Source organism: Pelecanus crispus, chromosome 2, assembly GCF_030463565.1.
Source record: "Pelecanus crispus isolate bPelCri1 chromosome 2, bPelCri1.pri, whole genome shotgun sequence".
NCBI lineage: Eukaryota > Metazoa > Chordata > Aves > Pelecaniformes > Pelecanidae > Pelecanus > Pelecanus crispus.
Window position 1 is genome coordinate 47,685,528 of NC_134644.1, and position 23,459 is coordinate 47,708,986.

A 23,459-nucleotide genomic window follows, 5' to 3' on the forward strand; every position below is an offset into this window, starting at 1 on the left:
GTGTCATGATCAGGGGCGTTCTTCAACCAGCACATTGTTTCTCCACTGTGTGTTCCTTACCAGAGCGTGCTGATCTATCTCCGTCTGAGCAGGCTTCTTCTGAGAACCTGAAAACATCAGCCCTCACGCCAACCCGACAAGCCTGGCAGGATGCAGAACACAACCATTGGGGTTTCTAGCCTCAAGTAAGTCTGCCTGCACACACGTTACCCTGCATGAACCTACTACTTGCAAAAAAGCAAGGAACTGTGCGCTCGCCAGCCTCACCTGAATGGATTCATACGCTAGATAAATTTAAAAAGTGAAAAATAAGCAGGTTTATTCTAGCAAAGCAAAGAACTAGGGCCTTCATTACCAACTCGGAAACAAAGTCCCAGAGCAAAACAAAACAGCAATTTCAATTCCCCCAACAGAAGCTGCTTTTCCAGCTGTCAGTTACTATCTTGGTAGTACTAGCTTGACCCTGAAAGCAGGGGGAATGACTCAGCTAGCAGCATTGCCTCACCGACAGTGCTTCAAAGGACACAGCAATTGAGTACAGCTCTTCCTGGGTGCTAATTTATCCCTTGTTTTCAAGATGGAATCCTCTTTCCCTGCCCCCCTCGCCTGTTTTTGGAGTGGCTCAGACTACTAGTGCAAAGGCTGCTACTGTAGGACCCTGGACCATTCCTTATATGAAAAAGGATAAAGTCACCAAACTCACAATCAATCTACTTTCCTTAGCACTTTTTTCCTACACTGAACTGCTTTCTAGTTAGTTACAGTATTTTCAGGACTGAATGCTGCGAGTAGTAGTTGTACAACAATTAATGTTAAAAGACTACAAGGTTACTAATGTCCAATTTTTCAGAGTGTACACAACAACGATAACAATTTACAGATCTGGCCCCCCAAGTTCTTTATCCAAAGGACCTTCTCCCCACCTTTTTAAGGGGCTGAGCTACTCCAGCTGCATAGCTACTTAAGTTTACGATACAACACGGAAGGTTTTCTGTGGATGCACAATGCAATGGCAAGCAGCACTGTTCAGATTCATAGAAACATATTAGATGGTATGAAGAAAAGAAACCCCAAACCATACCAGATCAAAAAGGATTAATCATCCAATCACCCATGCCCACTGCTATTCAGTATTGCTGACTCCTCTCAGAAACAGACTGGTGTCTGTCTGGCTGTTCTGTAAATAACCTTCCTAAACCACTGGACCGTGGGAATCGTTACAGGGGTGTACTGAGGGACCGGGAAGGGATGGTGGAATGTCCTTCCACGCCATGTCCTCATGCAATCTAAGAAATGATGGAACTCAGCATCTTACAGGAATGGGCATCCAAGTGTTTTGCTTCCACATTAATCTACGCATTTATTTAAAAGTAAGACTTTTAAGAGGTTAAAGCTGGCACCAGCCAAAAGCAGTTTCACCAGCAAATAACTGTGAAATCTGAGTTTAACAATATCACTAATTGTGTCCAATGTTATGAATTACTCTGGTAAATTATTAAACAACAGCTATGTCACCAAACTTTCTGCTAGTTATATGCTCAACTAGGCATTTTCATTCATAACTCTTAGGTCAGAAGCACAAAAAACAGTCACTATTTTCCCCAAGCCAAAACTATATGACATGTTTCTTCCTGGCAAAACCACTGATTCAGCAAAGAAACTTCTTTAAAGATTTTTTTTTTTTTTTTTTTTTTTTTCAGAAATGTATAGCTGCAACATGAAGATAGTGCAGAGATATGACCACAATGAAATAAAAATAAAATCTACAGTTCACAGTGCCGGAATTTTATTTCCCAGTCTTAGGGAGACACCTGGATACTCAGGAAAAACATTTAGAAAATTGTATCAGAATGGGAAAGTTGTGACACAGATGCCCACTCTTTCTTTTGTTAGTTATTAGTACTGTTTATAAATACCAAGATCCTCATTCAGAAAAGACATTACATGCACATAGCTTAACAAATACAGTCAGCAAGCTGAAACACTTAAAATAATGCTTGCAATTCAGTCATTCCATACTTGCTGAACTAAAAGAGCAAGTGAAGAAAGCTTTCTGTCAAAAAAAACGATCACTTTTCTGGAAAGTTATTTTAGAAAGAAAGTATTTAGTTACCTATATTCAAGACTTAATCCTTTGGTTTTCCCCCTCTCCTTCCAAAACTGATTTACCACATTGCTAGATGTTTTCCACATGTGGAGAACAATCAACAATTTAATTTATTTGAAACATTTCTCTGACAGCTTTGGAAGACTAGAGTGTGGCTGTATCATTTCTTTAGTACATCTGTGCTAAATGTGTCTTCTAAACGCACACAAAAATGTCAATTGCTTACATGGCCTATCATTTTTATTTCTGTGATATAAAGTTAAAAGAGCTATGTAATGTCACAAAAGAAGCAATGGACCTTTCAAGACAGTCTGCTCACCAGCAACGGTGATAAGATATAAAAGAATACTAAAGATTTCAGCAATAGTGTCACATTGTAATTGAGCTACCCACTGCCAGAAGAGGCAGACCCCACTCTGCTCTCATCACCCACCACTTCCCAGACACTGTTTCCATCTTTCTTTTTACAAAAAGAAAACTCAACAATGGAATCTTGTATTTGGAGTTAGGTAATCCACCAGGCTTAGCTGCTAGCTATATTAAAAAGTGTGAAATAAATCTGGCAACTGACAGGCCAAATTTCTATCATTTTTATACTGACTGTATATATGGGTGTTACACGTCAAATTACCAAGGCACGTAGCTAGTGCAATTTAACCTGTATATTCATTTGTGGCTGTGCAGTAATATAAGCCAGTGTGCACATCCACGCTGAAATAAGCAACAATCAGCAAGGCAGAGCATGCCATAGGATGCTTCCTCACATCTCCTATTTGGGGTCAGTTACACTTTTCACAGCCACCTGAAAAATTCTGGAATACAGGAGGCCAGAAAAATCAGAGGCCAGCAGGTGGGGGGCTGCTGACCCGCCAGGCATTCGAAGAAGTCCCTCTGTCTGCCAACAGACCTCCACACTTCTTGTAACACACCTGGGGCAGGAGACCAGAAGGTAAGGGAAAGCCCCAGAGACACCCACCGAACGCCCTTAGTTATGGAGAAAGTCAAGGTGATTAGTGTGAAGCTAGAAGATTAGTGAGACCATCACTAGCCTATGCCGACGACCAAATACCGTAATAAATAATGAAAACAAAAGAGACACGGGCACAGACGTCTGACAACGTGGAGCTGCCACTGCTGTGTGCAGGGGCCAAGCTGCCAGCCAGGACCTAACACGTTGGCTGGTTGGAGCAAGTGTCCTGTTTCCCTGGGTCCAAACATAAGAAAGGCTATAAATAAATAAATAAATAAGTATTTTAAAATAAATATTGATTCCTATCTTTAGACATCTAAGGAATAAAGAATAATTGAATGTTATGTAAGATGTAACTAAAGGACAATACTTCTTTTCCTTAGTTGCCTGAATGTTAATTTGAATCAAGAACTTCTTGTCACAGCACAGCTTTAACTGCCTGAAGGTAACGTTCAAAAGAACTGAGGATCAAGTAGAAGCAGGGGCATAGTGAACCTGACCCATCCATCCAGCTCCACTAATTAGGTCAAAGTGGATGAAGAACATGGCAAATGGGTAACTCTGACACTACTATTCTGTCAGCTAGATCAATCCTATTTAGCTTGGTGAGAATCGTTTACATGCAAGACAACTGACAGATCTGTAGCCAGTTACAAATTCAACATACTCCACAAAAAGCTCATGAAAGCTTAGATAATTCTGAAGAACTGAAAACATCTATTGTAACACTGAGGTACGCACGCAAACAGCTGTACAGTCTACCTGATTTCTGGCTTGTAACGTGGATTTAAAAAATGAAACTCTACCACATAAAGATGTTCAACAAATGTTCAGCAGAAGTTGCTTATAACTATCTAGGAGATATAAGTGTACATACATGGAGCCCATTCTCTCACTTTTCAAGCTTACAATTTACTTACATTAGAGTTATATGAATGCATGGCTTACAAGACTTGCTAAGCTTAACATCATTCAACAGAGGTTATTTTCCCACGTACACCACCATTGCAGAGCTAGCTGCAATAATCTCTGCAAAGCCTGTGTGGCCAAAAACCAAAATGAAAAACCTGTAAGCAACGGCACTCCGCTAAATCAGAGTAAATGAAAGCAATGCCATTTGCTACGTGACGATTTGTCAAAAATTGCTGACCCACCGAGACAGGACATGTAGAGATCTTCCTACAACACTGAATATAAAAAATGGCTTTTCCCTAAGAATTTGGAAGTTAGTAAGGTAACCAAAACTCCCAATATAGACCAAGAAACAGGTGCTGAAACATGCATCAGTGACAGAAGTGTGGAGAGTAGACTTTCCTGTCATGAGGATTATTTGGACTTAAAAATTACATCAATCGGGAAGCCAGAGCTCAGGGTATACAACAATTACACAATAACTCACAAGCAAAGGATTACGGGAATGTAACAATGCACAAGCAACAGAGCTGCATATCTGTTTTTGTCTTGCTCTCAGCAAATGAACATATTTAATATTTTTAATTGAATTTGTCAAAACAATGTGACAAACTACCAAGGTTTTAGCTAGGGAACAAGCTCAAAAACTTAAAAAGCTGAAACACTGAGTGAACTCACTGGTGAACCATTTCAAGCTTTACCCTTTACCCTTAAATCTTATTAGAATCAAGCTGATCTTTCAAAAACCCTAACCCTCCCCTCTCCTGACTCTCAGAATTAACCAATCATAGAATCGTTTAGGTTGGAAAAGACCTTTAAGACCATCCAGTCCAACCATTAACCTACACTACCAAGTCCACACTAAACCAATCAAGGGTAGACTAGACTAAACCATGTCCCAAAGTGCCACATCTACCCGTTTTTTGAACGCTTCCAGGGATGGTGACTCCACCACCTCTCTGGGCAGCCTGTTCCAATGCTTGACTACCCTTTCCGTGAAGAAATTTCTCCTAATTTCCAGCCTAAACCTCCCCTGGTGCAGCCTGAGCCATTTCCTCTCATCCTATCGCTAACTACTTGGGAGAAGAGACCAACACCCACCTCACTACAACCTCCTTTCAGGTAGTTGTAGAGAGCGATAAGGTCTCCCCTCAGCCTCCTCTTCTCTAGGCTAAACAACCCCAGTTCCCTCAGCTGCTCCTCATAAGACTTGTTCTCCAGACCCTTCACCAGCCTTGTTGCCCTTCTCTGAACACGCTCCAGCACCTCAATGTCTTTCTTGGATTGAGGGGCCCAAAACTGGACACAGTATTCCAGGTGTGGCCTCACCAGCGCCGAGTACAGGGGAACAATCACTTCCCTGCTCCTGCTGGCCACACTATTCCTGATACAAGCCAGGATGCTGTTGGCCTTCTTGGCCACCTGGGCACACTGCTGGCTCATGTTCAGCCGGCTGTCGACCAACACCCCCAGGTCCTTTTCGGCCAGGCAGCTTTCCAGCCACTCCTCCCCAAGCCTGTAGCGTTGCATGGCGTTGCTGTGACCCAAGTGCAGGACCCGGCACTTGGCCTTGTTAAACCTCATACAGTTGGCCTCAGCCCATCAGTCCAGCCTGTCCAGGTCCCTCTGCAGGGCCATCCTACCCTCCAGCAGATCAACACTCCCACCCAACTTGGTGTCGTCTGCAAACTTACTAAGGGTGCACTCAATCCCCTCATCCAGATCATCGATAAAGATATTAAAGGCTGGCCCCAAAACTGAGCCCTAGAGAACACCGCTCGTGATCAGCTGCCAACTGGACTTAACTCCATTCACCACTACTCTCTGGGCTCGGCCACCCAGCCAGTTTTTTACCCAGAGAAGACTACACCCGTCCAAGCCATGAGCTGCCAGCTTCCCAAGGAGAATATTATGGGAGACGGTGTCAAAAGCTTTGCTAAAGTCCAGGTAAATAACATCCACAGCCTTTCCCTCATCCACCAGGGGAGTCACCAGGTCATAAAAGGAGATCAGGTTGGTCAAGCAGGACCTGCCTTTCATGAACCCATGCTGGCTGGGCCTGATCCCCTGGTTGACCCGCACTTGCCTGTTGAGTTCACTCAATATGAACCTCTCCATAATCTTTCCTGGCACCGAGGTCAGGCTGACAGGCCTGTAGTTCCCCGGGTCCTTCTTTCGGCCCTTCTTGTAGATGGGCGTCAATTCCAGATATTTAGAAGGAAGGAAACAAAACCAAATTAATGCAGAGAATTTGTTGTACTGTTTCTGCCCAGCACCAGGAGGAATGGTATTGTGATGTTCAGGGCCATCCGGCTGGCATGGCGGTTATGAACATACATCAATTCGAGCTAGCCCCAAATTAAGAGAATCTTCACTACAACAGAAAAACAAGGGTAAGCTAATGGAAAGACAGCTCAGACTCTCCCACCTTGTTGCCGCATAAAGGACTGGGCTTGCAAAGAAATTCAGAACTGCCAATGTGTTGAAATCTAAATACGATAAGCATCGTAAGGCTTCCTCTTCTAAGGTCTCACATAACCCCACCACACAAAAACACTTAAGCCTTGTATTTCAGTGAAACTAGTCACATATTTAAGTGTTCTGCTGAACTGAGGTTAGAGTGCTCAGTATTTTATCAAAACAAACCCTAAATACTTAAGTATTATCATTAATCCATAAGCAACACTCAAAAGAGAATAATTAAAAGAATGGAGCAACCACCTGCAGGGAAAAGCAACTCACTCAGCCCTTTCAATTGTTATAGAAATACTAAGAATGGGCAAAACGGAAGGAGTGAAAAGGAACATCAGGTATTCCTAATGGGGCAAGATGTCAATATATCAAATTTAGGGCAAAGTGCCCATTTTAAAAGTAAAACTGTTTTACTATAATGCTCTAAGAACACATTGTAGTTAACACAGAATTTTGTATGGATGGATGCTCAAGTGAAATAACCAGAGATGCCCTTTTACCCTTTTCATTATCTTTTTTTCTTTTCTCTTAAGAGAAATAGTAGAAATAAGTCTGTTTACTGAATGTCTTCTGCGTTTTCCTCAGCATCAGCAGTAGTCTACACAAAGGTAAGTAGGGTGTGGTTTCTTCCATCGTCAACACTGCCAAGTTTTCAGAGCAAATTCTATTTTTGTTACTAAACTTCAAGTTTACAGGCAATAACATGAAACAATACAAAGCAAAAGGAACAGTCAAGGATGACACAATCAAATAGGACTTTGTGTGTCAAAATGTCAGAGAAAAGTAGCAGGTTTACATGTGGCTAATTTATGTCCATGATAGAGTTAAGTTATAATAAACTTTCCCTTTCCCATTTCATTAATGTCCTGCAACACCAAAATACTGAATGCTGTGTTTACATAACTGATTGCAAGAATTAATGCTTCTTTATTAACATTTACCAGCAACACTACCATTACAAAAAAACCTACTATTTAAGTAAAGAAAAATATTTTTCTTTCCAGCATTCACTATATCCAAGTTCCATCTTGCTCTCTATTTACTCCCAGGAGAATTCCTCTTGAATGTAGGCTGTTTAACAAATCACTGGGGGAAAAAAAAACTTTGGGGAAAAATGCAATAAACCTCTTTCAAACTAGTGTGTGAAAGAACAAGAAAACATCTTTCTAAAACTCCAGTAAATTGAAAAGTAAACTGGAGGAGATACTGAAGTGGGAACTATTTTCAAATCAAGAAAGCTTTTTATTACATATTGGAACTGTGTATCTCTGAATCAAATTTGATAACATTTTTTCTGTTTGGTAACACAATAGTAAATGACTGATAGTGATAAGAAATTTGAAACACATAAGGTAGTACCACTAAAATTAGGGTGTCACTTAATCATTGTGGATTTAATTTTATGAACAGGTTCAAGTTCTCCTATATGATTTCAGACAAGCCAGCAGTTCTCTTTAGCATTTCAACAACTGTAATAATTTAATATTTAAGAAAATTACACATTCAAGCTTGGTACTAGTTCAAAGCAGAAACCTTGCTATGAGAAGGAAAGTTGGGGTTGAGAAAGTTTTAAGGTATAGAAGCAAATAAAATACATTCTTAAAGACAAAGATAAATGCTCCTTCTGTTCAAATAATATATAAGAACATAATGGTGTTATTTTATTAATTATGAAATTAAGTAAAAACTATAAAGCAAAGCACATTTAATTGAAAATGACAGAATGCACTACTTATTAGCATGAAAGAGGACTCAAATTTCCTAATTAAATTTGGAAAGTTTAGGAAATTAGAAAAATACGTTTATCATGTGAAAGCAACATGCTCTGCATGAAACTGAGAACGAAGATGCAGCAAATAAATATATATTAGACCTAAACCTTTGACAGAAGTAGTTGACTGCAGTGTTAGTGTTAGTCTGTTAAGGAAAGCAATTTTTTAAGACGAGAAAGATAAAACACACAGAGAAGTCTGTGTGTTAGTCCAACTCTGAGAAGCACCCTACTTCTGTGTTTTTATTCCTGCTGGTGTCAGTATGCGGTAAACTGGGTGATATAATGCCTGAATCTCAGGCCATCCCCACTACCTACCAGCAGACAGATCAGATCTAAAAGCTTAGTATTCCCTCCATTTTGCCAATTCAACTATTTTGTGGCCGCTCTATCAGATTTGTGAAATGACTGAGCTTTAAAAGAAACTATGTTTTAAACCTGATAATTATGGAGACCTAGCTACAGAAAAGCCACACAGTTAACCAGCAGACCTACGGGCCAAAAAGGTGGAAAAAAAGACTAGCGAGGCGATGAGGATGGCAAGCTTTTAAGTCAGAGCTGCCACTGACAGACAGTAACACATCATCATGACCTCAGTCAGTCTGGATTTAACTGGGCAGGGATGTCTCGGGAACAAGGCTCTAGATATGGTTTCATGAGAACTTAAGAGCATAACCAATTTTAAGAGTCCTTGAAGTCCTTCCTTCCTGTACCCAAAGTGCAGCACACTCTTTAGCGCTTCAGTTTTCTGCAAATAATGAATACAGTCAGGATCATTCAAGCATACACAATCTATGTCCAGTAACTGTTATTGCAAAGGCTGTATACCCAGGGGCAGAACTTCTGCATGTACAGTAGAAGCCAGATGTGGTAACCACAACAAAAATTTGAATGAGATGTTCCTAGGAAAAAAATTAGGCTCTGGCAGTTGCAGCCAAACATCAGGAAAAGAAAAATATTCCATGTTCTGCTTCATAATCATTGCATGAAAAGACCAAAAATGTTGTAATCCTCGGGGAAAGACCTTGAGGAGCATAGTAAGGAGGCAAGACCCAGAAGCAAGAATTAGGAACATGTTATGGGAACAAAAACCCTCAATGCTTTAACAAATGTCTGTTTACCATTTTCATGATGTGACAAAGAAAAAAAATATGAAATTGCTGTGAATGGGTTAAAAAGCAAACAATTTTTTTTCGCCAGATGACATTATAACCCTGCCTATGAAGTTCTGTTTAGATGAGTTTTGAGCCAAGATGTTCCATGCAATTAGGTGTTGTGAAACTCTTGGATACTTCAGTAACATTAAAATAGAATGTTTTGAAAACCTCTGCATAACATTTCTAGGAAGTGTAATGTACATCAGCCCCATTCCAACATAAAGCCCATGATAGGTTATTGCAGAATATTGCTACACTAGGTCAGAGGTAAAAACAATGCATTCTTCATGTATTTACCGCATCTTGAACTCTGTATTCAGAACATTCAACATCAGAACTAATGTAAAAATTTAGAAGCTAATTTTATTACTGTCTCTATTTATATTAACAGGGCTACACAGGACTATTATTAATCAAAATTAACCTGAAAATGTAAATAATGAATGTGAATCCATAACCAATGAGCATTTTCTGGCTATTTCAGCGATACTCAAGTTTACTGTGTTATTTACATTCGGGCAACCTGAGCATTTGGGCAGTGGAGAGGACCTACAATTTTGCTCCCTCCCATGCTGAACCCCAGTCATCGGTACACCTTGCTGTGTACCTTGCACCACTGTGGCCCCCTCTTCATTTTCTTCTCTGTCTCCTAGTATTACCTTTCTTTTTTTTTTAATCCTTATGTATCCTTTTTATATGTTTTTGTCATTTCTTCCATCCCCTTTCCAGATAAACCCACAGGCGTCCATTTCAGGGCATGTGCTTTTTCAGTACGTACCACAAGAATGAAGTTTATCCATGGACTGTCACCCAGACCTGCAACCTGTAACGCTCATACTGCTTACAAAGTAGCTGTGTTAGCACCCAATGCGAGAAACCATTAAGCATATGTGCAATAATGAAGAAACCATGCATGCAGTCATACAGCTATTACTTATTCCTATTACTCTTAACTGCTATATAGGTTCCAAACCTGCAAACAAGGGCAGTGTCCTACCGTCCTCCAAAACATCCCAAAGTCTTCCCTACAGTCAGGCCACAAATATACTACAGAGCAGAGAACTAGTTAATTCTAACAAGCTTTCAGGAACACTGCTCCTCCCTAACTTAGAACGTGCTCTCTAACATAGAGGCATTTCCCCTTAAAAACTTTACGGTCCACTAACTGCTAATAGTAACCAGCTAAGCAAGCCCTCAATTATTTCCTTCCATCTCCTCTAGGGACCCATTATTTTATATTTCGATTTAAAAGCTAAAATCAAACACAATCTAGAGAAAAATCATATTAGCAACTACAGACCAGGTATGGAAGCATACAGAATACAGAGAGAAAGATGCAGAGGAAAGGGGGGCAGCTGCACAGTCCCACTAAAACTACTCAACCTTGTGACAGAGATCACATGTATAGCACACAGGTTAGGCACCACTGAGGGCCTGCATCCCTCTGCCTCCTCCACAGTAACTCACATCTGATAGAACTTGGCATTGCCACGGCTGTTAAGTGTTTTTACAAACAACACATTGCATTAAGAATTTGTGAAGAAAACCCTAATTAAAATAAAGAAAACGAAACTTTCCTCTTGGTGCCCTTCAGATAACTTTCTACTACTTTCATTTTATTAATCCACCTGACGTACTCCTGTTGCCCTTCAGATACTGCATAACCTCAAGCTTGCTTAAATCTTATTTGTCAGCCTTCTCACACCTACCATGAGAGGCCCGCATTTCAGACTGTCCCTGAGTTCCATCAAACAGGACAAGAACAAAACACACATGTAACAGGCACCTCTCATAAATCTGCACCATTGCCCACCCCCACTCTACCCCGCTTATCTTTTGTTTATATTCCGTAGTGTATCACACACAATTTAGATCACAACTTAAATAGGAGAGGGAGTTCACAACTTAAGTAGGAGAGGGATGTTTTAATTTTTCCATAAGGAGCCAAATAAGAACACAGATAAAAGACTATCTAAGCCACATGATTATTTCCCTTAGCTCCAAACACACTATACACAAACCCCATTTGTACTTGAGTGTGAATACACACTGAAGACGTGTGGTTTCACTGCAGATCATTAGAACAGCTTCTACGTTGTGTTCCTTTATCACAGTCACCTACAGCGACTAACAGTTACCTATGTCAAACTTCAAGAAGTGGTATTCAACATTTTGGGCTACTTAGCCTCACTGCCACTTCTTGGAAAACCTAAGAAGTGCACAACCCCTTCCATAACAGACTGTTTCGGGTACATGCCTACACTACAAATGCTTTAGATGTCAAGGAATGTAAGTAGTCTTAAAAATAGGTAAGAAGTTAAATGGGTCTAAAAAGCCATTGCATCAAATGTCCCCTTATGGAAAGGTACGATATAATTAACATGCCTTTAGTGTCAGTATGACGCTTACTAAATGAAATCAAGAAAAAAATTCTACAGTAGTCTGCTAGCACTAACATACCCCATTTCTTTTTTTTCCTCATTGCAGTACCCTTCCCTTCCTCACTTCAATATGTGAGTGGACTTTCTCAATGGCAATAGGTGCTCTTGCATCTTTTGTCACAGAATGCATTTTTACACCTGTATCTTCCCCTCCTTTCTGTAGTCTCCTATGACCCTGAGTTTTCTACTGCAACTCATTCAGAGCACCTTCCTCCTCTGCCGTTCCTCACCATGTTTTCTTGGTGTCACTTAAAATCCTCCTCTTTTACCCTCTTAACCTCATTCCAGACTGACCTCATTCCCTTACACAGCTTCACTGACTCACAAATCTCTCTTCTCCACTGACCTCTCTCCCGCTGTTCAGCTTCTCATCTGGATCTTTCAGAGCCAATGCAAACACAGACGCTCACCTTTCCTCCCATGCCCTCTTCTCTCTGGCTATCAATACAAATCATGTACAAAAACCTACCCTGAAGGAAAGTCAGAGTTGCAAATAAATACTCAAAACTTATGAAGCATGAGAATCAAAATTTCCTCAAGAAGCAATCTTAATAAACCACTATATAAAAGGGAAGAGAAAAGATGCTTTAATAATTTATCAGTTGGGAAAGTTGTTCAGATTCTCCCATAAAAGTTCAGAAAAGTCAGAGATCCTCCTGATACAGACACTGTCCCTTTTGGAGGGTCAGGTCTCTAACTGAGCCTACCAGCCCCCTAGCAGGCTCTAAAAACCTTTGAATATACCCAAATGCAAGCAATACTGGCTAATGTTTGCATTCTCCCACGACCTGTAGTCACCAACACTACGGCAACCCCACAGCTAGCTGCCCCTCTAGATTTATGACTCCACTTTAATTTCCACTGGAGCTACAACTCCCCTCACTCACAGGTTCCCTAATCCTACTTTGACAACTTTTGTAGTAGAGTCTTTGCTTGATACTTGGAAAGTTTCCACTTGACCCACACAATTAGTAGCAGACTTCCTAATGCTGCCTCTTTAACCTGCCCTACCCCCGACCAGTAACATCCTATACGTAAATTAAAAGCTACTACATAATTACTATCTTCCTCCCTCTGTTTCTCATATTTGTCGTTAAAGCCATATGGCTTTTCTTGAGCCGGATGGCTGAAAATTGAGTCAGATTTTTTTTTTTAATGGGGGATTTCTGTCATAGCAGATGACTTGGTCAGGTAATCACTGAAGGAGAGCAGGATATTCTATGGGATGTTTAGGGGAGGCAGTGGAAGCCTTCAGGCCAGACACTGAAAGTGTCTGTTCTCTAGTGATGGTATCCGTAAAAACTTACGTCCATCTACTGCATACATGAAGCATGAAGCACACACATAGCATGGGAGCGCCTGCACACCCAGTGATGGCAGCGGAAACCACAAACTTCAGTGCTGCTTCACCGAAGGCGGCAACCAGCATTTCCACAGGCCACTGGAAAGGAGCAACTGAGAGGATGCCCTGCTGCTCGAAGAGAGGGGGAGACCTTCCACAGCTCGCTGGAGCACGTTGATGTGGCCTTTCCTCCTATCATCTAATATAAGAATAAGTTTCAGAAACAGTGGAGGAGAAAACCTCTCCGCCTAGATGTGTGCAGGCTGTGGCATTCAAACGTCTAGCTGATGTTTCCTAAGGCAGTCTCCCATAGGAACCATAAAGAACTAAAAAGAACTAAAGAATTACCTGAAAAATCACAAATGTATTTACTGAATTATAAATTAAATGTATGGGATGCCCTAATTTTACTTGGTTTGTTTTTAAACCATGAAAGAAAGTCCAGGGGCCTCACTGTCACCTCATGAACAGATCTTGACCCAGGCCGTTGTCCTTTGGTGACTCCATGCCAGCAATTCTGTCATTTAATTTCCTGATAAGCTGAGGGAACTTGAAAAGTGGCAGGTAAATGCATAAATGGGTCTACCTGAAATCTAAAAATCCCCTTCACAAAGGTAAGTACATCATGTATAACTGTGGAGGACCAGTGTGAAATGGATGAAGCAAATGAAAAAAATTAACAAATAGGAAACTCTTCTCTGAATCTCTGTCCTAAGCATAAGTCGAAGAATACCCATAAGCAAGGGAATCCAAAGAACAGTCAAAACCAAGTAAAAAGAGCTAAACAGATCATCTACTTGTATATAATCACTGCTTTTTTTTTTTTTTAAACCTTTTTCCATAATGTTTGCCTGCAGTTGCCAGGTGGGAAAAGCTGAACATCACTGCTCTCCTATAGTGTTTAATCAAGCCTCTCACAGTGGCATTTAGATGAGATTCTTCCTTGTCCAGGGACAGGGCCACGACCACATTGCCATGACCATCTTTCTTCTGCCACTGGAATGAGGAGATAGCCCCTATTATATTTTGTCACCTTTCCCTCTCTCCCTTGAGTCTATGTTGCAGGAGAAGAGAGATCTTCCTGTCCTTGTATGACTTTGTGAAGAGAGGGTCTATGGCAATCAGGAAAACTGTTTGAAACAACCCTACAAACACCTGAAAACACACTCACACATACATTTGTGTGCTCATCTGAAAGTGTAATGCAAAAGGCATTAAGCACCTAAGCTAGGACTGACACAAACCTGCCAGCGAAAAAGACAAAATCAGAAAAGAGGAAGGAAATGTCCTCTAGCCTTTTCCCACATGTGCTTACCACATTGCACTTATGTCTCACTTGCTATTTAAAAATGTAAGTTGTAGGTCCCAGACCTGCTGTCCGTCGCCTCTGCTATAGAAAAGGCCCTTTGAAATAGTCTCTTTTCACAAAGAAAAGTAAGCAGGACCCTGCTTTCAGCAGTCTACCCACTCAGTTTGCCTTAAAACCCAGATGATGCAATGCGCAAAGAAAAAAACAAGGAAAAATTTTGAGTGTCCCTTCATGCTGTAATATTATGCTTTAACATACCACTATGATACACCTTTGAACCATCCTACTAACAGGCAGACTTAGGTTCTATTAAGCCTAATAAACTATTCCTCTTTTATTAATCAAACAGCTCACTTCAAAGTTATAAAAAGAATTCTGTAATACAAGCTTGAAGGATAGTACAAAAATAATTGTAATTACTGGTGTTGCAGTGTATGTTTTTACCTATTACTCCAAGCCATTATTTTGTGAGACTACAGGGTACTTACAAGCAATTTGGTGTAGGGTCATAAATGCAGAAAATTTCTGTTTTAAAGTAAGCTATTCTATTTATCTCAGAGGGGGAAAAACGCAGCATTCTGGTTTTGGGATTTTTTCCGTATACATACACATACATTTACTAGTTGCTATTACTAGTTATATTACAAGCCACAAGCAGCCCTGCTGAATCCAGAGTGAGTATAAGTGAATTCACTACTGGCAAAAGGCTTATGCTAGGCTGTTTGCCTCACAGGCAGAAGTCGGCATCTAGAACTTATGCAGAGATGGTCCAAGGCTGTGAAGAGGTTTGGAAATCATTAGCAGGTGACATGTTAACCAAGTAATCCCTTCCATGATGAAAACCAAAACATTTGTTTAGCTAATCTTCTCATTCAAAGTTGGGGCAATGTCATGAGTATCTTTCAGCTGAGATCTTGAAAGTAGCTCAGCCGCTGTTACTCTGTTTTCACCACACCTACAGAGTTACGAGATTTCAACAAACTGAGCATGTTGCGTAACAAGTTGAGTCATGCTATTTTGCTCAAAGCGATAAAGTAAACTTCATATTTATTGTTTGTATATACCTGTCACTAACAATTTAATCCAGGGTTTTGATGGCATATGGCAACTCTTCCTCTCACTGCTGCAGAGTTTTAAATCCAAAAACACTTAACACATTTCACTTGTTTATAAATTTCCCCTGTGTACCGAGCTTTGCTCAACTTGAAAAGATGAAGAAATGCTAATTTTGACTATTGTTAGAAACAGACCAATAAAAGCACTAACAGCTTGGAGCACTAACATTTCATCAAAGCTAATGTACTTTCTGAATTCACAGAAAAGAAGGATGAGATTTTCTTCTTGGAAGTCTTCAGTGAATTGGGGGGCTTAGTCTGAAAGATTTCACATCAAATGGCCTGATTGTCCAGAAGGGGGACACTGACAACGTCCTGAAAATCAACCCGCTTTAAAAGCTGTCCAGCTGAGTAAACCATGATGAGGAACTTGTCATAATCCTTTTGAAAATTTAGCCTGCGATTCCGAACCTTATGTCCAGATCATCTAGTGTTACAATCCTGCAATCCTGACAGGCTACTGAAGTTGAGGGCGCTTGGCACCGTCTCAGCAGCACTCAGCACTCCATGTGATCAAACCAGACAGCTAATACAGTTCAGGCTAATGCGCTGAATGAACATACAAACAAAACAGGTTGAGGCAGAGCTATTTTAAGACTCTTCCTTAGAAAACCCGCAAACCATCAACAAGAGGCTTTACAAATGATGTCTATTTTATGAATGTGAATGGGTCAGAAAGAACACAGAACCACGAAGGGGACTGTAGTTTCAAATGGGTAGTGTTGCAGAAGGCGGGGTGAGGGGGAAGATTATTTTAAAAAGCTATTTTAAGTTTGAGGAAAGGAGGAGAGCACAGAGTTAGAGAGTAGACAAAATTGCACAGTGCTTTGAAAGGGAAGCCTTTGAAGTTTATACTTGAAAAGAGAATGCTGTGTATATATGGTGATAAAGGCGTAACAGGGAGTTTGGAAAAGATGGATAGTCTAGTTCTGGTCAGATTGAGCTGGTAGAGCAGAAAAATATGTAAGATGAAATACCAAAGCCAGAAGTTGGAAAAAGGACTGAAAAGAGACCAAGACTGAGAATGCAGGCAGTTTTGAAAGATAACAGAACAGACATGTAATGTGACAACATGCAAAGAGTAACATCCTTGATATGAATTCACAAATGCACAGCATGATTTTCATACAAGTAGCTAAAGAATTTTAAGTGGAATTTCTCAAAATAACACAAGTTAATTATGAGAGAAGGGAGATGGAGCAGAAAAGGCAAGAAATGAGTTTTTGAGGGCCAGGCAATCAGCAATGAGATACATCACCGGATATTTAAAGGATGGAGAAATTGGAAAAATTCATGTAAACATACAAAGCACATTTACACATGTGACAGAGGGGATAAAGCACATGTATGACTAGAGCACAGCTAGATATTTTCTGATAGAGTATTTTTTGGACTAGAACCATAAAATATGGTGGAACAAACTGAGAGATAAGTGACCAGCAGATGCATTAAGTACGTTTGCTGAACAGAGTCAGAGATAGGACGACTGTATTATTCTACAGTGGGGCAAAGGAGGGCAGACAATGTATTTGGGGGTAATGGAAGGGTGTAAGAATGGGTCTGTTCTTATATATAAGAACAGGTATAAGAACAGATCTGGAAGCTGAAGTGTACAATGAGAAATAAAACATACACTGAAAGACAAGGTATGAGAAAGCATACACGAGTAAAGAGCATGTGAATTGAAGAAGAGCAGACCACTGATTAGTAACTTGGTTATTATGGAACCATTTGAATGTACACAGACAAAAGATATAGTGCGGAACTACGTAATTTCAGGCAGAAGAGTGATTAATAGCTATAATGAAGTCATATATTGAGGGTGTGAGTAAGCAGTTACAAACAAGTATTAGGGATGTATGTTAAGAACAGGGACAGGATAATTGATGCCGGAGGAGTTACTTTGGTACATGTGAATGCCTTGGGATAATGAAAGGAAAGAAAAGGTTAGTAGAGATAGCTGGGGATGCGGTAGGTATACAGGACTAGAAAAGGGAAAAGTTAGAGCAGCAGCATACAGGTTTATAATTTAAAGATGTGCTCTCATCTCCTGCTTGTATCGAGGATTACACAGAAGAATGACGATACAGTGGCAGAGAGGCTGACAACTGCGTGCTTTACATCTTGGTGAACGTATAGAACAGATGGAAAGAGAAGGTAGGATATTTGGATGGACAGGTAAAGTTGCAAAGGGACGCAAAAGCACAGGGCAGCAGTATATATACAGGCGTGTGCATACTGGACTCTGGAGTGTAAAGGAAGGGTAGGTGACAGTAAGAGCATGTACATATGTGCCAAAGCAAAGGAGACAGCGAAATGCGTACGTATACGTGTAGGCAGGTGTGCAATTACAACAGCTGGGCCAGGAACCACGAAGCTCATACACCCAGGCGAAGCAGCAGGGGCACGGCGCTTGCACCCAGCTGGTGGCAAAACCTCCCGGGAGCCCGCCCGTAGGCACCCGCGGCAGCCGCGGCTGGCAGGCGGTCTGTGCGGCCGGGAAAATGGCAGGCGGCGTGCCCGTCCGCCGAGAGAGCAGCGGGGCGCCGCGGGAGCGCAGAGGGGCAGGCGGGGCGGCCGCACCGGAGGCGCTGCGGGGCCAGGGACCCCGGCGGGCCGCCCCGGGGAGGCGGGAGCCCACCCCGGCCGCCGCCGGCCTGCTGGCAGCGCACCTGCTCGTACGGGCTGCGGCGGGGGCAGGCGGGCGAGCGAAGCCTGCAGCGGCGGGCTACGGCCCGGGCGCCTCTAGAGGCTTCCTCCCCGCGCCGAGGACACCGATGGCGGGGACGCGGGTCGTCCCGGGCCCGCTCCACTCACCCTTCGCTGGAGGTCTCCTCCTCGGCCATGGCGGCGGCGCGGCGGCCGGCAGCTGGCGGCGGAGGGGCGGCGGCCGGCAGCGCAGCGAGGGACAGCGCGACGGCGGCGGCGGCGGCACCGGCCATCACGGGCTCCTCCCTCCCTGCCGCCTGCCCGCCCGCCCCCTGCGTCATCCCGGCGGCGGCCGCGCACGCCATGGAGCGGGGCGGGCCCCGCTGCAGCCGCCGCGGCGTCGGGGTACCCCTGAGAGGGGAGGGAGGGTGCCCCGGCGCTTCCCAGCCGCTTCCCAGCCGCCCGCGGCCTTGCTGCAGCCAGGCTGCCGGGATCCCGTTTGTAGGCCCCGCGGCCCCCGGGCCCGATGCCGAGGTAGCAGCGCCCGCCGGCCGGCAGCGCCCGCCCGTGAGGAAGGGCTAAGGCTTCCCGGCCCGGCGGAAGGGGGGGTGAAGGCCCGGCGGCGGCGGGGGGCGGGGGGTGTGTGAAGGCCCGGCGGGGCTCGGCTCCGTCGCCCTCGGGAGCGGCTCTGCCCTGTGGGCCTCGCGTCTCACCGATGACTGCCTGGTGAATGAATGTACTGAGGGACATGGGCACCAGGGTACCTGCAACGAGGGGCAGCAGGCCAAGAGATCCCCAAAACAACGAGCAGGCATCCTTGAGCGTCAGAACTCCCCTTCGCTCCTCTTGTACTAGTCAGCAACGTCCACTAATTAGCGTCCCCTAAGTGAACCAGCTAATTATAACACGAAAAACACACCTCTGTTGGAAGAGCTACCCACCTCCAAAGGGAGACCCCCCCCCACCCACCGAGCACGCATAGCAATTTTAAAGGGAGCTCTGTCTTTAAATCAAAAGTAGAAATAACCAACGACTAACAAGTAGGTGTCGAAGCAAAAGCAGAAATAACCAACGACTAACAAGTAGGTGTCGAAGCAAAAGCAGAAATAACCAACGACTAACAAGTAGGTGTCGAAGCAAAAGCAGAAATAACCAACGACTAACAAGTAGGTGTCGAAGCAAAAGTAGAAATAACCAACGACTAACAACTAGGTGTTAACAGTAGGCGTAGTGACTCTGTTTAATTGTATAAATATGTGATTCAAGGATAACGGGGTGTGCTAGCTCTGTTGAATTACTGCCTAGCGCCCATCTCTGCGCAGAAATGGAATAAAGCAAATATCTCGAGTCGGTGTGTGAACTGGTTCTTGCGCACCGGGTAAAGAACCCATCTTTGGGACAACATACTGATGAGCCTGTTTCCCACTGCGTAACGTATAGTGTAACAGCTGGGGGACTGAATGCTGACTAATTACGTATCGGAGAGGTAGCAAGGCCTCCATGCCAGCACACAGCTGACAGGTAAAGTAGGAGAGGTAGCAGAACCCAAACAAAAGTCTCAGCCCCTCCACAAACAGAGGTCATTCGCCAGTTTGCTTAGCAGGGCCCACAGAGATGGCAGCAATGGTAGTCAGCACAAGGTTTCCAGGTTGGTAATTTGTGTTTGGTTTTATACAGCAAATTAGGAGCTTGGGATGCAACTTAAATATTATCTGTCCCTGAGACAATTACCAGTAGAATGCCTATTGCAATTTTCATTTTTAAGTGTTTTGAAAGACATGTGCAGCCATGTCTATGGGGAGGAGAATGCTGGAGGAAAGGGATGCGCTTGTTTTAGACAGCTTTTAGCCTCACAATGTAGGCTGTGTTATTTTTCAGCTGTGTAAGGACTGCATTGGTATTGAACAATCAACAAACCTTAACTGAAATAAAGCATCAAGGTGCAATGAGTGGAAGGAGTGGCAAGAAGTTTTTAAGTCTTGCATTTCTTCTGAATTTTGCCACTGAGCTAAAGCACTTTAGAAAAACAGATGGAAGATTGCTTACTGTTTCTTTTGGTTTCTGAAATCCTTTGATAAAAGACATAAGGTTAATTTGGTAATAGCTGAAGTTATTCTCGGCTAAAACCATTCTGCAATTTTAACAACAGTGATTGTTGAGATTACACAATCTCAGCTAAAGTTTGTTTGGCTGTGTCACAATGGTTTGGCAATCTGACATTTTTCTCTGAAGAGTGTGTTTATTTTTCATTATTGCTCTGAAAGGTTGAATGTGAATATCTATGAGTGCAAAAGTATATGATTGCTGGTACACATTTGCAATGATGCTCTCTAGAATTTGCAAAGAGCCTGAAACAATAGCTCTGAATACTATGATTTTTTTCTTCTTAATTTCAGTGGAATAGTAAGTTTAAAACCTCATAAGCAAGATTAATGCCCTACTCCTGGAACATGCAAGTGTTCAGATGCAATTATCTCTGTGATTTTAATTCAGTGGTGTTCACACAAGCACTAATTGGTTACACTTGTTTAAGAATGTAAATGTAGGAGTAGCCCACTCACCTTCAGCAGCCCCTCTTTCTCTTACTTTTCTCAGCCTTTGATAGAAATGACTCAGTTTCTTTAGAGCTGATTTGATTATGTGGATAAATCAGCTGTATTTCTGTGCACGAAGAAATGACTGCAATAATGCTGACAGAAAAAAAGAGGGTCATGCATCAGTTGGCTGATGTTATGGTGTAAATGAATGAAGGACAGCTGTATCATAATGAAAAGCAAATAGTTCAGATGAGTTTTTCCATTTTGTATTTCAGAGAACTTTTGGGGGACATTGAAAATGTCTCTCACTCTAAGGGAATGGTCCCTGTTGCTGTTTAGTCTCTCACCTCTCTATGTTGATTTTTAGTGGGACTTGCATCTGGCTCTCTTTATTGAATTAGTTTAATAACCCTCTTTAATAAGAGGGTGCTACTGTAAGCCAGAATTTTATTTTCAGATCCCATCATCTAACATAGATAAGGTTAAAATAGGGAGACTTTCTTTTCTCACAGTGATAAAACAAAATTTAAAAAAAAAACCCAAACCAACAGATGTCTGCTCACTTTGTTGTTATCCTTACACATTCCTTTGTTATACTTTTTTGGGGGCAAACATTTTTTCCTGCTAGCATTAGAAGAAAAAACAAGTTCCCTTTGCTGGGGGAAGAAAAGCAATCCAGCTGACCTCACAAATCCTCCTTGTCCTGGACTGAGATTAAAAAAAATCAATCTCCATGCTAGAGAAAAGACTCCAGATGACATTACAGAAGTTTGAGTGTCAGAACCATCTTGCTCACTCTGGATTTCACATAATAACTTTGAGACTATCTATCTTAGAGGTCAGTTCACAGTAAGTATCATTGTTCTTAGCTGTTTAAGATTTGGGGTTGTACTATTGTCTATGTCAATATTCTTCAAATACACAGAATTTCTGTATTATATGTATTACGCTTGTGATACTACTTTCGATCCAACAGAAGTAGCTACTGGTCTGCTAGAGCTTGTGACTTAATGGCAGCATGAAAAGAGCACAATAGTGTTTATCACCCATGTTTTTTGTAATGACCCACTTAGTAAGCTACTTCTCTAAACTGCATCACAAATGGCTTGCTAAAATCAGTCTGAGCAAAATCCATAGAGAAGGCTGACCAGGCCAAGTACATACAGACTGAGGGGGAAAAGGTTGTTCATGCTTGTTATTTATATGAAAGTGATAAAACTGGCAGCCTGATGAAAGGAACATCGTATGCTATGCCTATTCTGATTTGGTAGCAAAAGCTAAGATGGCACCCCAGCTCACGAACGACGGGGCTCACATTAGTTGCACCGTGTGCTGCTTCATCAAGCGTGTAGTTGACTACCATACAGCCTCTGCAGGCCCCTTGTTTCTTGCTCCCACAGAGCCTTTTCCTCTGAGTGTCTGCTCCACATGTCCTCCGAGTTTTAATTCAGGCATAACTTCCAGCTGAAAATTTGAGCCTTGCATCCCAGGTAGCCCAGGTTGAAAAGGAGAGCCACCTTATTTTGACATTTTGCAGGGACTCAGGAGAACAAGGAAGAAGCAGAATAAAACTGATTGGTTTCTGCAAATTAACTTGTTCGTGATGGCAAGAGGACCTTGAAGCTGTCATAGGATGTCCCTGGGAGCTCCTATCCATGCCTTGCTGTCACGGGAGGACTTAGCTTATCTGCCATGCTTCTTCAGGGGAGAAGCCTTACTATGTTTGTCAAATGCCTCAGGGACTGGAGCTGCAGGTGTTGGAGCTAGCTGTGGCTAAGCCTGAGCAGAAGCCCAACTAGGGCCGGCGGACTGAAGATTTACACAGCACTCAGGATGTGTAAATGAGGACATCTGTCCAGAGTCCTGTCATCTGTGTTTCTCTGGGAAGAGCTCTTGGTGTTGCTGAGGTTTGGGGGGAATCCTGACATCAGCTGAGCCTCTGCTGCCTCGTTCCAGACCTCGGTATTATGGCAGTCTGGAGCTAGATGTTTCAACCCTGGATAAGTCAGTGAAGAAAGGAAAAGTAATAACCATGTCAGTCTTTGGTAGAGTCTGCAGATTCATATTACTGTGCACTCTTAGGCCCCAGTGGTCTTCAAGGGCACTGCAGCCCACAGGCAGCTTGGTCAACTTTTTATCTGTCTTACTGCTTTGTAGACTCTGTCACAGTGCTCCCCTGCAAACTGTAGTGGCAGTGTGAGACCAATGGCAGCACGCTTGTTACGTTCCTAGTGTGACTGCTCCATGTCATCCTGTTTCTTAGACATATCTGGGTGTGGGAAAGGAGTTTAAAATCAGTATAGGTTGACCAAGAAGTGTTCAACTACGTGGAGGACCTCCTTGACATGAATTTTGCCAGCATCTTCCAACCAACATGTTTCCCGCCTCTGGTGAGCATAAGGAGGCTATTTCTACAGATACCCAAAGTCCTGGAAGCTGTCAGGGATGTTGGTGATACAGGAGACGCTTCTTGAAGCAAGGCTAGTGTCCTGCTGTGGTCCTTGTGCCTGAGGCCTGCCCTGCATAGGGAAACAATCTGTCTCAGCCTCTTGTCCTTTCACTTCCATGCTGTGCAGGAGGGCAAGCTTTCTTGTGCCACTTCCAAGACTTGTGTCTGATCCCGCTCTGGGAGCGGCTGCCTGTGGACTGGGAAACCTAGAAGACTATGGCCACGACT